The 17226-nt window shown below is 41.9% G+C and overlaps 1 protein-coding gene across 2 annotated transcripts in view; it reads right to left on the bottom strand.

The window, feature by feature from the left end:
• The window catches only part of ncam2 (neural cell adhesion molecule 2), a 407658-nt gene that overhangs the window by 332535 nt on the left and 57897 nt on the right, over window positions 1–17226 (bottom strand). The gene's annotated exons all lie outside the window — the stretch shown is intronic.

Genomic DNA, 17226 nt, shown 5'->3' on the forward strand with positions numbered 1-17226 from the left:
TTCATGCATTCTAAATACACCACACACTCCTGCGGCAGTTCAAACACAATCTGTCAGATTTAATATGTAACAACAAATCTCTTCTTTGTTATGAGCCATATGTTGCTCTCACTTTGCAGAGAGGTGTAACACTGCAGGTTGGTCCATTCATCTGAGTGCAAAATAGATATTAATGCTATTAGTGGTGTGTGTGTGTGTGTGTGTGTGTGTGTGTGTGTGTGTGTGTGTGTGTGTGTGTGTGTGTGTGTGTGTGTGTGTGTGTGTGTGTGTGTGTATAGACAGGGGTACTGGTGTGACCAGAGCCAATAATTGCCAGCGGCAAGGTTTTGTACGTGTAGGCAAAGGAATGAATCATGGTTGACTTACCTATGTAGACAGATCCATGACCATCAGCAAGCATGATGGAGGGAGAAAGAGATAAATACATTAATTAGTTCAACGGCAATCTGATCCAGGTAGTGTAAAAATCTAAGGGATGCTATGATGTTTCTTTAGCATAACATTTTTTCATTATAGAACAAAACAAACACTAATATTGCCATGACTTAATATTTTTAATTTGTGCTGGATCTTCACCGACACATTTGAATATGTCGAGCAAAACTTTCCACCCTCAGACGCGTTGGTGTACAACAAGCAACAGCAACCAGCAACACCCCTCCCTCTGACAACCTGAGTTCCCCCCTGGGCTCCTACAGTTCTCCTTAATGATATCCTTCTCCAGTCGAGGACTAATTAGCATCTCCGCTAACGTTCTCGTAATCAGGCTTCTGCTCACCGACACTGCTCATCAGGGTGCTACTGGGAATCGCCAAGATGGCGGGGGTAAAAAAAGAAGAGAGCGAAAAAGTTTACTTCGGCGGTTGGCGGAGAGTTTGATCAATAGATGGATGGAGGGAAAGGAAGAAAAGGGGAGGGGACGGGGAGGGTGGGGGGAGATCACTAGGGTCCCTAGGATAAGGCGAGGTGCTGTAATTCGTTAAAGAAGGAGAAACTTTAATGGAACCGGGGGGGGGGGGGGTGTTAGTGATTGCCGATATGCCTTTGATGTCCTTTTCAGGCAGCTCTGAAGGATGCTTAGAGGAAAAGGAGGTAAGCAGGGGAAGTGAAGGTGTGTGTGTGTGTGGGGGGTGCTTGGAAATCCTTGTGCAGATCAAACCGTGTGAGCCCCTAGACTCAGATCCATACAAGACCCGATGAGAGCGTATGTGGGTGTAAGAGAGTGCAGTAGACAAATGACACCGACCTATTATCTCAATATCTCAGCAGCAGTGTCTTGCAGATGAGCAATTTCTGGGTTTCACAATGCTTTATGTCCACCTTTCGCATTGAGGTAAATGTAGTCTTTATTGAGCCACCATGTGCTATACCCTCCAAAACGCCATGAAAACATTGCCACTTGGTGTCAACCGAACCATGTGGTACCAATGCCATGACTGAACATGCACCATTCTCCACATCAATGCTACATTTGCAAACCTTGAGACAAAACCCAATCAATAAGGGTTTATCTCAACAACACACCTGCGAGATGTCTATTTTTTCCTAAAGAGGAAATTAAAAGAATTATTGAAAAGCTATGGGGTTGGTTGGTTAGGTGTGACTCACATTGCATGCCTTTGTAGCTATGTGGGAGGAAGCCTCATGAACACTCCAGAATAGAATGAAACAGCATGTGACATGGCTTTCAGCCATCATGCAGTAGATGTCTATACTCGCATATAGAGATCACCTGCTGTGGCCAATGTTAGCCTAATCAGAATGGATGACTATCATAGCTCTACCTAGCACTTCAACCCATGGAGTGGAGGGAATGAGAACAAGGCATATGAAAAAAGTGATATTTTGAAAGAGAGAGGAGTAGGGCTGTTTTGGTCATGACATTGTCAGCAAGTTATTGTCATACAAAAAAACTGCCGGTCTCACAGTAATTGACCGTTAATTAACATACAAATGTTTAGCATATCCAGGCCTCCAAGCCGCTATATAAGCCACTGATGCGCGCTTTTGGAACATCTACATTTTAAAAAAGTCTTATAAATCAATTGAATATACACCATCACAATAAATCCATGATTTATTTTAGGCAGGTCTAAAGAAACATGATATGAAGAAAATGTATTTCAGAAGAACATAATGAGTTGGCCTACTTATCTCGCTATGCACCATGCCATAGGCTGTAGGCTTGTTCATTTAGCAAACAAGATAAGCTTATAAGTCCCGTGACATTATTTTATATACTATGATTTTATAGTAAGAAGAATATTTAACTTAGCTGAATAAAATAGAAAGGATATTTTTTCATATTCCGGAGCGAGTGCACATATGAAGTGGCTATGTTGAGCGTGAAAGTGATCATTTGAAACAGGTCCTATACGTTAAAGTTATTTGGCAACTTTAGCTGTAAATGATAAAAACCTTTGAATGCCTTAGAAATCAAAAGATATATGGGATGCATGATGCGACTATAGGCTATTGACGATTGGAGAAAGTCGCAAAAAAAAGCTTGCGCTCCTTGTGTCACAAGCGTCAGAATGAGTAGACCAAGGCGCAGCGTGTATAGTGCTCATATTTAAACTTTTAATGAAGACACTCGAACCAAAACAATAAAACGACTGACAACAGTTCCCTAAGGCACACTCTGACAAAACGGAAAACAACTACCCACAAAACCCAAAGGAAAAACAGGCTGCCTAAGTATGGCTTCCAATCAGAGACAACGATAGACACCTGCCTCTGATTGGAAACCATACCCGGCCAAAACATAGAAAACAAAACATAAAAATAGAAATCTAGAAAAAGCCCACATATAAACAGAAAACCCTAAAACCACCCAAAACAACCACCTGTCACGCCCTGACCACTCTACTATGGAAAATGACCTCTTACAAGGGTCAGGACGTGACACCTTGCCTCATGCAGCACACGCCGTTCTCTCATCAAGTGATCATATATTCACCCATCAGACTATTCTCAATTTGATATGGTCTTTACTAATATATTAAATTAGTTCACAATAAAAATGGCCCATTATCAAATGGGCAGGAACGGTTATTTCACTCCACACATCAACCCCTGTTTGAGGAGCATGGAGCCTCTCACCTCACCACTCAACAGCTGATATTCCGCACAAACTCTGCATGCCATGTGCTCTCCTACCCTGTTCCTGTAGCTACCCAGTGATTAATTTGGGAAACCAAGTGAAATCTGTTTAGGAACATTGATAGTAACATGTTTTCACAATGAAACATTTTTCATTAAACTGTTGACAGCCCCTCTCTCTGCTCACATGAGAAAAGAATGAATGAGAGAGGGAAGGATAGGCCTATGGATATTAGGGTTTAATATTTTCCCGGTATTATATAAATGTTCCATCGCGAGAATAAATCATATTTTCTCCCAGTATTTCAAAATTGGAAGTGTCATTCAAGTGGCAAGAAAAAGTATGTGAACCCTTTGGAATTACCTGGATTTCTGCATAAAATGGTCATCACATTTGATCTGATCTTCATCTAAGTCACAACAATAGACAACAGTGTGCTTAAATTAATAACACACAAATTATTGTATTTTTCTTGTCTATATTGAATACATAATTTAAACATTCACAGTGTAGGTTGGAAAATTATAACCCCTAGGCTAATGACTTCTCCAAAAGCTAATTGGAGTCAGGAGTCAGCGAACTTGAAGTCCAATCAATGAGATGAGATATTGGTTAGAGCTGCCTTGCTCTATATATAAAATATCTAAAATTTGAGTTTGCTATTCACAAGAAGCATTGCCTGATGTGAACCATGCCTTTAACAAAAGAGATCTCAAAAGACCTACGATTAAGAATTGTTGACTTGCATAAAGCTGGAAAGGGTTCCAAAAGTATCTCTAAAAGCATTGATGTTCATCAGTCCACAGTAAGACAAATTGTCAATAAATGGAGAAAGTTCAGCACTGTTGCGACTCTCCCAAGGAGTGGCCGTCCTGAAATGATGACCGCAAGAGCACTGCGCAGAATGAGTTTTTAGAAATTTTGTGTCAGATAAAGACTTACAGAAATCTCTGGAACATGCTAACATCTCTGTTGACAAGTCTACAACATGTAAAACACTAAACAAGAATGGTGTTCATGGGAGGACACCATGGAAGAAGCCACTGCCGTCCAAAAAAAACATTGCTGCACGTCTGAAGTTTGCAAAAGTGCAAAAGGATGTTCCACAGCGCTACTGGCAAAATATTCTGTGGACAGAGGAAACTACAGTTGAGTTGTTTGGAAGGATCACACTATGTGTGGGGGGAAAAAAGGCACAGCACACCAACATCAAAACCTCATCCCAACTGTAAAGTATGGTGGAGGGAGCATCATGGTTTGGGGCAGCTTTGCTGCCTCAGGGCCAAGACAGCTTGCTATCATCAACAGAAAAATGAATTCCCAAGTTTATCAAGACATTTTGCAGGAGAATTTTAGGCTGTCCACCAATTGAAGCTCAACAGAAGTTGGGTGATGCAACAGGACAACGACCCAAAACACAGAATGGCTTTAACAGCAGAATGGCTTTAACAGAAGAAAAAGGCCTTTTGGAGTGGCCCAGTCAGTGTCCTGACCTCAACCCGATTGAGATGCTGTGGCATGACCTCAAGAGAGCAGTTCACACCAGACATCCCAAGAATATTGCTGAACTGAAACAGTTTGGTAAACAGGAATGGTCCAAAATTTCTCCTGACCGTTGTGCATGCGTAAATGTGCAGGTCTGATCCGCAACTACAGAAAACATTTGGTTGAGGTTATTGCTGCTAAAGAAGGAGCAACCTGTTATTAAATCAAAGGGTTCACATATGTTTTCCACCCTGCACTGTGAATGTTTACACGGTGTGTTCAATAAAGACATGAAAACATATGGTTGTTTGTGTGTTATTCGTTTAAGCAGACTATGTTTGTCTATTGCTGTGACCTAGATGAAGATCAGATCAAATTTTAAGACCAATTTATGCAGAAATCAAAGTATTTCCAAAGGGTTCACATACTTGTTCTGGCCACTAATTATCCAGACTATTATGAGACTCGAAATTGAGCTCAGGTGCATCCTGTTTCCATTGATCATCCTTGAGAGGTTTCTACAAATTGATTGGAGTCCACCTGTGGTAAATTCAATTGACTGGAGATGATTTGGAAAGGCACACACCTGTCTATATAAGGTTCCACAGTTGACAGTGCATGTCAGGGCAAAAACCAAGCCATGAGGTTGAAGGAGTTGTCCGTTGAACTTCGAGACAGGATTGTGTCGAGGCACAGATCTGAGGAAGGGTTCCAAAAAATGTCCGCAGCATTGAAGGTCCCCAAAAACAGGTCCTCCATCATTTTTAAATAGAAGAAGTTTGGATTCACCAAGACTCTTCCTAGAGCTGGCCGCCCGGGACAAACTGAGCAATCGGGGGAGAAGGGCCTTGGTCAGGGAGGTGCAGTTCATTCTATTGAACTTATCCTCTGCAGCATAGGTAACTCTGGGTCTTCCTTTCCTGTGGCGGTCCTCATGATAGCCAGTTTCATCATAGCGTGTCACGTCCTGACCAGCAGAGGGAGTAATTGTATTAGTTTTGGTCAGGATGAGGCAGAGGCAGAGGGTTTGTGTTGTGTGTAGGTTCTAGGTAGGTTTTCCATGTGTAGGTTGGGTGCTGGACTCTCAATTGGAGGCAGGTGTTTCTAGTTGCCTCTGATTGGGAGTCATAAACAGGTGTGTTTTTCTTTGTGGTTGTGGGTAGTTGTTTGTGAGCACTGCTTTTGTTTAGCCTGCCACACTGTTCTTGTTGTGAGTATTGTTTATTCCTGTGGATGCTTTGCTCATGTTTTATTAAAAAGATGAGTATCCACATTCCCGCTGCGTATTGGTCCTCCCTTCAACACAACGACATTATCTGTGACATAGCGCTTGATGGTTTTTGTGACTGCACTTGAAGAAACATTCAAAGGTATTAATTTTCCAGATTGACTGACCTTCATGTCTTAAAGTAATGATGGACTGTTGTTTCTCTTTGCTTATTTGAGCTGTTCTTCTCATAATATGGACTCTGTCTTTTAACAAATAGGGCTATCATCTGTATACCACCCCTACCTTGTCACAACACAACTGATTGGCTCAAACACATTAAGGAAAGAAATTCCACAAACAATGTACACCTGTTAATTTTAATGCATTCCAGGTGACTACCTCATGAAGCTGGTTGAGAGAATGCCAAGAGTGCGCAAAGCTGTCAAGGCAAAGGGTGGCTACTTTGAATCTCAAATATGAAATATATTTTGATTTGTTTAACACTTTCGGTTACTACATGATTCAATATGTGTTATTTCATTGTCTTCACTATTATTCTACAATGTAGAAAATGTTTTTAAAAAAGAAAACCCTTGAATGAGTAGGTGTACAAACATTTGACTAGTACTGTATATAGTATGTATAATCTGTAAGTAGAATCTGTAAGTAGAAGCGTAAGTGTTGTCTATTAGTTTATTCCAATTAGGTGAGGGGTGGTAGGGTTAGGGGAAAGGAAAATATTTCTCTTTTTATACCTCTCTGTTTCTCGTTCTGTCTTGCTCCCTCTCTCACTCACTCTCTCTCCAGATGGACCATTTGAAAATTGGGACAGGAATTAGCTATGATACTGACATCTAATATTTAAAATTATTATTTTTCAAATGATCCAATAAGTGAATGATGGCCAAGTGCTCCGTGCCCAGGGTCTAATCTATCCATCAGGCCTTCGTCCAAAGGCCCAATGTAACGGTTGTCGTCGGGAATGGAGGACCAAAACGCAGCAGGAATGTGGATGCTCATCTTGTATTTATTTTAAGATAGTGAACAACAAAGAACGCACAAACAACAAAAGTCTTGTCATGCTCACACATGCAAAACAAGAAACAATCTCCCACAAACACTAAACCAAACACATACCCATATATAGGACTCCCAATCAGAGGCAAGGAGAAAACACCTGCCTCCAATTGGGAGTCCAACCCCAATAAACCAGACATTGAAATACAAAAGACCAGAGACCACATAGAAATACAAACAGAACATTACCCAAAAACCTGGAAATAATAAATCAAATGCCCTACTAAATAAACCACCACCCCGAACCACATAAAACAAATGCCCTCTGCCACGTCCTGACCAAACTACAACAAGAAATAACCCTTATACTGGTCAGGACGTGACACCCAAGCTGTTATCCATAATCAACAACTTTACGTGGGAGAAGGATAAGCAATTTGTTGGTGTCTGTGTGTGTGTGTGCGCGCCTGTCTACACGTGTGTATGTGCATGTGTCAGATTGTAAAATGTCAAGTACATGGCCAAACTTCAATGGTATCTAAAATGTACAAGAATATACCTAAACAAGACCTGAAGTGATACAATACAACTAACACCATCAGCATAGACGTATCAATGACAGTCACTTCAAACTCAGCACCACACTACACATCAGAAGATGCAGCCATTTGCCAACTCATCATCACTCAATCCAAAATCCCCTCAATCTCCCTTGATGAATCATGAAAATGCTAATCATTCTCCCTCAGTACTCCCCATATTAAGGAGTACAAAAGTACTCCCCATTTTGACTCCTCTATTACCACAGTTAGAGAAGGTTTATATTCGTGATAATGTTAATGCCCGCCCGGGGCCACTGGTGGCCTTTTTCAATGGAACCGGGCCTTCATTGTGTTATACACCGAGGCAATTTAGCATTCTGAATAGGATCCCGTCATATTCAGAGACTGTCAGGGTCTGTGAGTCCATACTAACTGAGGGTGTGTCTCAAATGGCACCCTAGTCCATGTAGAGTGTAATACCTTTGACCAGGGCCCATATGGCTCTGGTCACAAGTAGTGCACTATGTAGGGAATAGGGTGCCATTCGGGACACCGCCTGAGATTCAGAGACACCATGAGTCAATACTCCTAGGGCAGAGTCACTGATAATGTGATATCTGGTGAAAGTGGGTGGGAAGACGATAAGCATTGGTACACTGTTAAGAGAGTCCAATTGAAATGGGAGAACGTTGTCGGTTTTGAAAGGGAATTTAAGAAATTAATACTGTGACTCGAGTAGAGAAATAGAGGGTTGGCGCCTGAGAGAGTGAGGAGAGGAGAGATTGACGTGGTTGAAAATGAGGGATGGGGGGATATAGAGTGAGTTAAAGAAAAAAAGAGACAAGGAGAGCGAGAAAGAGAGCGAGAGAGCGAGCGAGAGCGATATCGAGAGAGAGCGAGAGATATGTGCTAGTTGTTTGGAGGAGACGAAAACAATGATGGATCGGGCTCAGGCTTATAGCTTTTGGATGTGGGACAGAAACAGTGAGAATTCTTATGAGCGATGGCGAGAATTCTAATGACTTTGTCCTTCGTTACAGCTTTGCAGTCGACAGACAACTAGCCGAGGCCATGCCGACCCAAAAGCAGCGAGGACAGTTACATTAAGTATTAACACATGCCTGTCATTGCACGTGAATACTTTTGCTCCGGTCTCCATGTCTCACATGCAAATTCCATTCCAGCGCCACCACCGCTATGCAAATATGACATATTTGTATGCAAATGGGGTGTTTTGTCAAGGCATAAGTGAATGATGGTCTTTCCGCCCCACCATGCCTGCATGTGGTGGGTACTGGGTAGGACTGACGTTGATTCAACGTTGTGTTCAGACCTGGGGCTTGTTGCCCTACAGTCAGGGTGGTAATATACAGTAGTTCAACAGGGCTCTGCACCCAGTCTTTGGCCTCTCGCTGGTGATTGTGTTTGGCTTGGTGTGTTTGTGTGCATGGCTTGGTGTGTTGGTCACTGTTTAATATGAGGCAGAGGCGGGTGAACATGTCAATCTTTACCTGCATACATACACACACACAGCCTCAATACACCCACCCACTCATCTCTGCATCTTTTCTTCGTTGTTTTGAAAGCCCTGTGCAGTAATTGCTTGTAATTGTATTATCTCTCTCTCTCCCTCTCCTCCCCTCTCTCTGCAGTCTCTATCGACTGCATACTAACTCACTCCCTCAATTTTACTCAAGCTTAGGTAGAGTTGGAAATGTGTCTGCATCCTAAATGGCACTCTATTCCTTACATAGTGCACTACTTTTGACCAGGTCCCCTATAGGGTGCCATTTGGGATTTCTATTGTTTTGTAAGGAACACAGAGTTAGATAATAATTAAGTTGGGTGCACAACAGGGTTAGCCAGTTACTGGCCATGGATCTGTGTTAGATGTTCACGGCCCAGACCCAGACAGCCTTTGTCTACAGGTTCGCTACCCCCGATCAAAGGAGCAGTATTCTATCAACTACAGTGTGAGAGGTCATGAGGCATCTGTGTGGTCTTCAGTGTTGGGAACTCCTTTGTCTGTGTCTATGGGCTGAATCCTAATTGTTCATGTGGATCCTTCTTACCTTAAGATAAATTCATAGTAATGTTATTGCCATGCATCAAATGTTTTCTGGAAGTTCTCTGGTAGCTACCAAAAGATCTCAGATTGTGTGGGCAGGGGGGCTTGTAAAAGTTTTCAAACTAGAATGCCTCATTCCTTGTTTCCAGGGTAACAGAAATGATCCTCTGGTGACGAAAGATTACAGACAGGCGTAGGGTTTTCTCTACATCTTTCTCTGTAGGTGGTAATTTTTTTTTTTACAAATGACACCTCTTCTACACTCCATTCCCTCTCTTTTTTACTCCCTCGCTCTCTAATTTCTCTCTTAGATGAGCCGCGGCTTTGCAAGCGATCTGGCTAATTACGCTAACAAGCCAATTTCTCCTTTGCACCTGAACGGCTTGTTTCAATGGAAGACATTTCATCTCTCTCGCGTATCTAATTAGCCACGTTGTGGCTACGCTCATACCCTGTATTTCTTTTTTTTTTTTTTTACAACTCAAGTAAGCTATCAAAATGAATGGTGGCAGCGACCACCTGTAACCAACACTGGGTAGCACTTTATTGTCCGAGTCCCCTTACACACCGTTTGTAAATGTTTACCTATCAACAAATTGTTCAACTGACCTATATTACAATTTACATTTATTTTGCAGATGCTCTTATCCAAAACAATCTGTGCATTCAACTAAGTAAGGTAAGACAACCTCAAATTCCGTCAGAATTAGGAAAAACAGCATTTAGTTTCTTTGCACCCTCTCTGCTGAGGAATGTGCTTGTTTTTCTTGAGTGTGTATGTATTTTATTCTTTTGTCAATTTTGTGTAACTGTAAAATGCAGGGCTCAATGGTCTCAGTTGGACTCAATGTTGAAAAAAAGGATAAAATATCACAGTTTGGTAAACTTTCATAAATAAAACAGCTAATCAGGGAAATCCCTGCTTGTAAGAAAAGACAAGTGAGCGGGTTAGTGCAAGAAAGAAATGTAAGTACAGGACTATCCACTAACCCAGGGGTGGGCAATACATTTTTGTGATTTCAAAAGTGTATTTATTTTATTTTTACTTAAATCTCCCACGGGCCAGATTGAATGGCCATATGTTGCCTAGCCCTGCACTAACACTTCCCCAATGTTTTGACAGTGCTTGACAATTTAGAGTAAAATATTTAGAGTTGCTGCTGTTATTCACAGGTCTTAGGTCTTTCTAACTTCAGTCCTATTAACAGAGTATGGAATCATCATTTAGTGCCACTTGTCAACCACTTCAATACATCCTGCTAATGTATGAAGACATGGCGTCATCAAACACAGAATAAACAAGGGGAAAGAAGATGAAATGGAAAGCTTTCAAAAGTGTAAACAACATCGCGTCAACAACAGATGTGCACAGACCAAACACACACACACACACACACACACACGCACACACTGAAGTCAGGAAGAGCTCTGACTGGATTTCTGATTAGGCATCTCAGACAACAGTCTAGCGCTACCTTTGATCCTACAATGACTGCCGTCTCATCCTCACAACTCAGGAAGAAGAAAGAGAGACTAAAACCGGAGTCTCAATAACAGCAACTAGCAAAGAAACGAGAATCCATATTACACCACTAAAGATGCAACTACTGCATTCAATTCTCTCATTTGCAATCTTGGTACGGTAGAGATACTTCACTTGATCCATAACACAGGTCTGCAATCAAGCTAAAGCTAAAACAACACTTGAGATCATAGTGTCGTTTTGAAGTTAGCTGAAGTGTAAATAGACATAGTACAAAGTGGCAATGCCTCAAATCTCAGTTTTACAGACAGTATGTAACTGGTGACTGTTAGAGGCGTTCTCTCCTCCTCCTTCTTCCCTCCTCGTTCTTCGTCTACCTTTCTTTTCCCCCCTCCCCCAACTCTCTCTCTCTGTGTACATCTACCCCCCATCTCTCCTTGTCTCTCTCATCCTTTATTCCCTATCTTCTTCTCTTCCCTCCCATCAATGTTTTTCTGTTCCAAGGCCATTAGACGGTGTCCCTCCATTTATCTCCCTCCCTACCTCACTCTCTCCCCCTTCCTCCTTCCCCGAGACTCTTGGTACAGTGACTATCATTGATCTAATTTATCAGATGCTGACCAGCCCTGATCCAGTCCCCGTGGTGTGGACAATGCGGGGCAGAGTGGAGAAGATTGGAAAAGGTAGTGAAATGGCCTGGGATACACTAAACCAAACAGTGCATTATTAGATATTGGACCCTTCAGTCAATGGAAGTGACATAGAATAACATATAGTTTAATAATTGAATAGGATCTCTATGGGAAGAGATTCCCCGTGATTTCAATATAGAGTGAACAAGCCCGGGATCCACTAAACGACACTACAGCCAGCAGTGCATTTACAGTTCAGGAGCGAAGATACTGGATCCTGTCGTGGAAATTCAGTATTGAGAGAGACTTGGTCATTTCTTCAAACAATCATCTTTATTTAATATAGATTCATTATTCCAATAATTAAGCCGTCAGCCCAGCAGTCTTGTTCTGACTGTTAGGCTGAGAGCCTACCCTTTACAGAAAATGCACAGTTTATATAGCTAATACCCCGAATGCTTGGTTCCACCCCTCCCATATAGATTGGGGGGCACCATAAGCCACTTTGGGCTCATCCTGTCTTTATCTGCCCCTGGCGTTATCTTAACCCTCGACCCTGGCCTAATTTCCCAGGCCAGGATGTCTAAGAACCATTGAGGCCTTTGTTCTACTCCTCTCTATCCCAGTCACAACCACCCCACATCCTGCCACTGGAAGGATGTAGGTTATCACCAGGATGCTAGAGTGGACACGATAAAACTCAGCATTAGCAGGACAGAAATATCTCACTGTTTAGGTAAATAATTGTTACATATCCAACAAATAAGGTGAATACCTAATTTTTCTGTCACAATCCCCCAGTCAAAAATGATTCCCATGATTCCAACATGGGATACGTTCAATTACATTACACCTAGCCGTGCTTTTTACAGCAATGGGGTGTTGTGTAAATATTGGACCCCTTTAAGTCAATGGAAGCGATCCCTCATGATTCCAACATAGATCAATGGAACTAAGATATGCTAAATTGTTGTTTCCAAAAGGTAGAAGTTTCCAAAATTTGATGGGAAATCTACGTTGACACATGTCAAGATGGTTTATGTAATATTGCTGTTGATGCACTTTAAATTCACTTGTCTTAAATTACACAAACGCTGCAACAGATAATTTAATCAGTTTTAATTTTCTGATCGACAACAAGGAAAGCCACGTCTAATCCTGAAGAACAAGTCAGAACTTATTAGCCCTAACCTGACACAACTGGTTACGACAGTGTGGACGTTTGTGATCTAAAACGTTTTTATTAAATGTTTTACTCACGTTAAACACCTTTTGTCTCTTTCCATCATGTGTCTCTCTGTGTGTGAAAGAGTATGTACCTGGCCTGTCCAGACCTGTCTTATCAGCCAAGAGGCCACTAGCTAGGGCTCTACTCGGTCGCTAGCTGTCACTTCTCATTACGCTAATTGACTGTCAGTTTGGCGGAGGACCACACACACACACACACACACACACTAGCATGCATGCCTCCCTACCAGAATGCATTAACTCGCATTCTCAGCAGGAAAACATAGCAACAACAGGAGAGAGAAAAATAAAAAGAGAGAAATTTACATTGTTTATTAATGAGGGAAGGCGGAAATGGTATTTATTTTGGTGCTACTCAAAGATAGCTTCAGTTAACAGCTTGACAGCTCTGGTGGGTTGGTGGTTGATATGGGCATGTGTGAGATGGAGGGTGGGAAGATGTTGAGTGGGTGGGGGGGGTAGTTCAGATTGAGTTCAGTAACATCTCCCTCTCTCTCTCCTTTTCTCTCCATCTTCCTCTCTCTCACATTATCTCTCCGTCTCTTGCTCACCCTCTCTCAATGTCCATCTCCTTCTCTCCCTCTCTAAATCTGTCTCTCTTTATCTCACTCTATCCCTCTCTATTCGTCTTGCTTTCCAGCAGGCTGGAGCCCAACTCAATTCATCTGAATCATTCACACTTGTCATGTCTCATATGCACAGTGTGCAGGTGTGGAAGCAAACCACGACAGCCACAGAGGTAGAGAGAGCGGTAGAGAGTAGAGCAAGAGGGCAAGAAAGATTATAGAGAGGTTATAGAGAGGACAAAGAGAGGAGTAAATTAGGACAGAAAAAAACAAGTGTGCGCGCATGCATCCGCTTGTCATGGTACAATTTTCAAGTATATATTTAGAAATAAGAGCCTCTTTCTCTCTAACCACTACTCTAAGCATCATCCATTAGTCCCATGTTTATTAGGACCTGGAGAAATATGACCACCCACTAAAACTCTCATCAGAGCTTCCCTGTTCACCTCTTATGCAAAGAGACCATTTGTATAGGTCTACTTCTCTGTGTCATCACACCGCTGATGAGGCACTCTGTGCCTCTGCGCTGTAACATTATACAGGTATCATCTATTGCTCTGTTAGATGCACTCATCCACTCTGGCCTTAAAAGGTTTAGGTTAGCTTAGCTCAGATATGTTAAAATAGCTTGTGTGGATCCTCTCCTCCCATGTCCAGCTACTGTTAGCTGTACAGCAGGGCTATTCAACTCAAGACCTGGAGGAGTGCTATACTAATGGCTTTCATTCTTTCCTTCTAATCAAGGAGTGGCCGAGTGGCCAATCAGTGACTTTAAATCACTATTTACCAGAGAGGTAAGAGCCTTACTGTACTGTAGTAGTCACACAACCTTGTTAAGAACACTGATAACCACTATATAGCTAGTTGAAAAAACCACAATCTTACATTAAACCCAGAAGCTACCAGATGGCCGCCAGCCCATGTATAGTTCAGTATGCCCAATGGACATATTGAATGACCATTGTAGTAATTGCAGCTGTACTAACTATGCTGAAGTAATATCACCTGCATATAATGCTCTAGGTGACATTGGTCGTATATGGGTGGGAAAACTCTTCTATCCTATCATATCCTGTGAGTGGAGGACACTACTTTAAACCTGGAGTTTATTGTAATGCAATTGTTTGTCTGTGTGTGTATGTGTGTAGAAATGTGTTTGTTTATGTGTGCTTGCACGCTTGAGAGCCTGTGTGTGTGCATGTATCCCTGCATGTTTGTGTCTGTGTGACTGTGCATGTCTAAGAGGGACATTGACAAAAACAAAGCACTTTAGGGTCACAAGAGAGCTGTTTATAAACTGTCCCCTTATCAAAGCCTCTCCCTCGGGGCCCATTCTAATGACTTGGCCACGCACACTATAGAAGCCCACATGCCACACATATTATTCCAACCACCACCACACACAAACACACACAGTGTGTAGAATCAGGTTACAGAGATAAAGAGTGTGTGTGCGTGCGTGTTCGAGATTGTGAGATTCTGTGAATGTGACTTGAGATGAAACCCAATTTGTAGCATTTGCCCAGAGCTCTGTGTATAATGTTTTATATGTATGAGCCTATTGCTGTAGCAGCAATACAATGAATATGCATCTGGCCCAGATGGCAGGAAGTGGAGCATTACTAAGATATTTAGTTCTATTTAACTATCTGAGGTGGAGTAAAATTTCCTCTCATATAGTGTGTGTGTGTGTGTCAGAGAGAGCGAAAAATAGATATCTTCTCACCCCAACTTCCCACTGTGATCTCTCTTAGATCCCCATCATTGTCAAGTATTAAAGGGGCAATCAGCAGTAGAAACAATAACAAAGCGGAACCCCGCCCCTGGTCGGTAAAAGAAATGAGGGGTGGGGCTGGAGAAACATAACCACTCTTGAATTCATAGACAGCACTATGGATGCAAGGATCGATTTAGAATTTTAACCATGTTTTGGGGCAATATAGTGTTTGTTTACATTTTCTTTATTTACAAAGGTTGGAGTAAAACAAGCTTATATTTTGGGTTCTGATGGGGTACGACAGTTGAACAAAGCTCATGAGGCATTTCTAAGTTATAATCTTTAAGAACCAATGGGTACATATCTTTAATTTATAAGTCCAAAATGGTTGTAGCAACTGCTGATTGCCCCTTTAAAGGGACTTGTCAGAGACACCCACACCACACCCTTCCCCGTCACACCACCATAGCTTTACAGTGCAACTTTCACACTGTTATAGTATGTCCATGTGAGTAATCTCTACACAGTATATCCCATATGGACATTGGATAGTTACGTTTAACCTCTACGGGCTAGGGGGCAGCATTGAGAATTTTGGAAAAAATATGTGCCCATTTTTAACTGCCTCCTACACCAACTCAGAAGCTAGAATATGCATATTATAGTTCGGGTTTGGATAGAAAACACCCTAAAGTTTCTAAAACTGTTTGAATGGTGTCTGTGAGTATAACAGAACTCCTATGGCAGGCAAAAACCTGAGAAGGTTTCATGTAGGAAGTACCCTGTCTGACAAGGTGTTGTTGTTCTTGCTTCTGTTTATTGAAGAGTCAGGATCTTAGCTGTAACGTGACAATTCCTAGGGCTCCAATAGGCTCTCAGAACCCGGGAAAAACCTGAACGATGACGAGGCAGCCTCAGGCTGAAACACATTATCGCCTTTTCCAAGTGTCCCATCAGAGGACAATAGAATTAGGCGCGTGCGCGATTCGACCCCATGGAGTATTTTCCTTCGGCTGTTTAGCTAATTGCAGATTCCCGGTCGGAATAGTATCGCTTTTCTACGAGATAAATTGCATAACAATTGATTTTAACCTGTTTGGGCTAGGGGGCAGTATTGAGAATTTTGGAAAAAATATGTGCCCATTTTTAACTGCCTCCTACACCAACTCAGAAGCTAGAATATGCATATTATTGTTCAGGTTTGGATAGAAAACACCCTAAAGTTTCTAAAACTGTTTGAATGGTGTCTGTGAGTATAACAGAACTCCTATGGCAGGCAAAAACCTGACAAGGTTTCATGCAGGAAGTGGCCTGTCTGACAAGCAGTCGTGCGTCTTGCATCTGTTTATTGAAAAGTAAGGATCTTAGCTGTAACGTGACAATTCCCAGGGCTCCAATAGGCTCTCAGAACCCGCGAAAAACCTGAAGGTTGACGAGGCAGCCTCTGGCTGAAACACATTATCGCCTTTGGTAAGTGGCGGATCAGAGGACCATTGAATGAGGCTCGTGCACGATTCGCCCCCGTGGAGAAATTTAATTCGGCTGTTTAGCGCATTGCAGATTCCCGGTCGGAATATTATCGCTTTTCTACGAGATAAATGGCATAAAAATTGGTTTTAAACAGCGGTTGACATGCTTCGAAGTACGGTAATGGAATATTTAGACATTTTTTGTCACGCCAATGTGCCATGCGGGAGACCGTGATGTAGCATTCTGATAGTGTCTAGAACTCATGAACAAAACGTCGCTGTTTGGATATAACGATGGATTATTTGGGACCAAACCTACATTTGTTATTGAAGTAGAAGTCCTGGCAGTGTATTCTGACGAAGAAAAGCAAGGTATGAACATTTTTCTTATAGGAAATGTGATTTTGGTGAAGGCTGAACTGTGTGGGTGTCTAAATAGCTAGCCCTGTGATGCCGGGCTATGTACTTAGATTATTGCAAAATGTGCTTCATCCGAAAAGCTATTTTAAAATCGGACATATCGAGTGCATAGAGGAGTAATGTATCTATAATTTTTAAAATAATTGTTATGCTTTTTGTGAACGTTTATCGTGAGTAATTTAGCAAACTGTTAGTAAATTCCCCGGAAGTTTGCGGGGGGTATGCTTTTTCTGAACGTCACATGCTAATGTAAAAAGCTGGTTTTT

The sequence above is a fragment of the Salmo trutta genome, chromosome 39 (assembly GCF_901001165.1).
Source record: "Salmo trutta chromosome 39, fSalTru1.1, whole genome shotgun sequence".
Lineage (NCBI taxonomy): Eukaryota > Metazoa > Chordata > Actinopteri > Salmoniformes > Salmonidae > Salmo > Salmo trutta.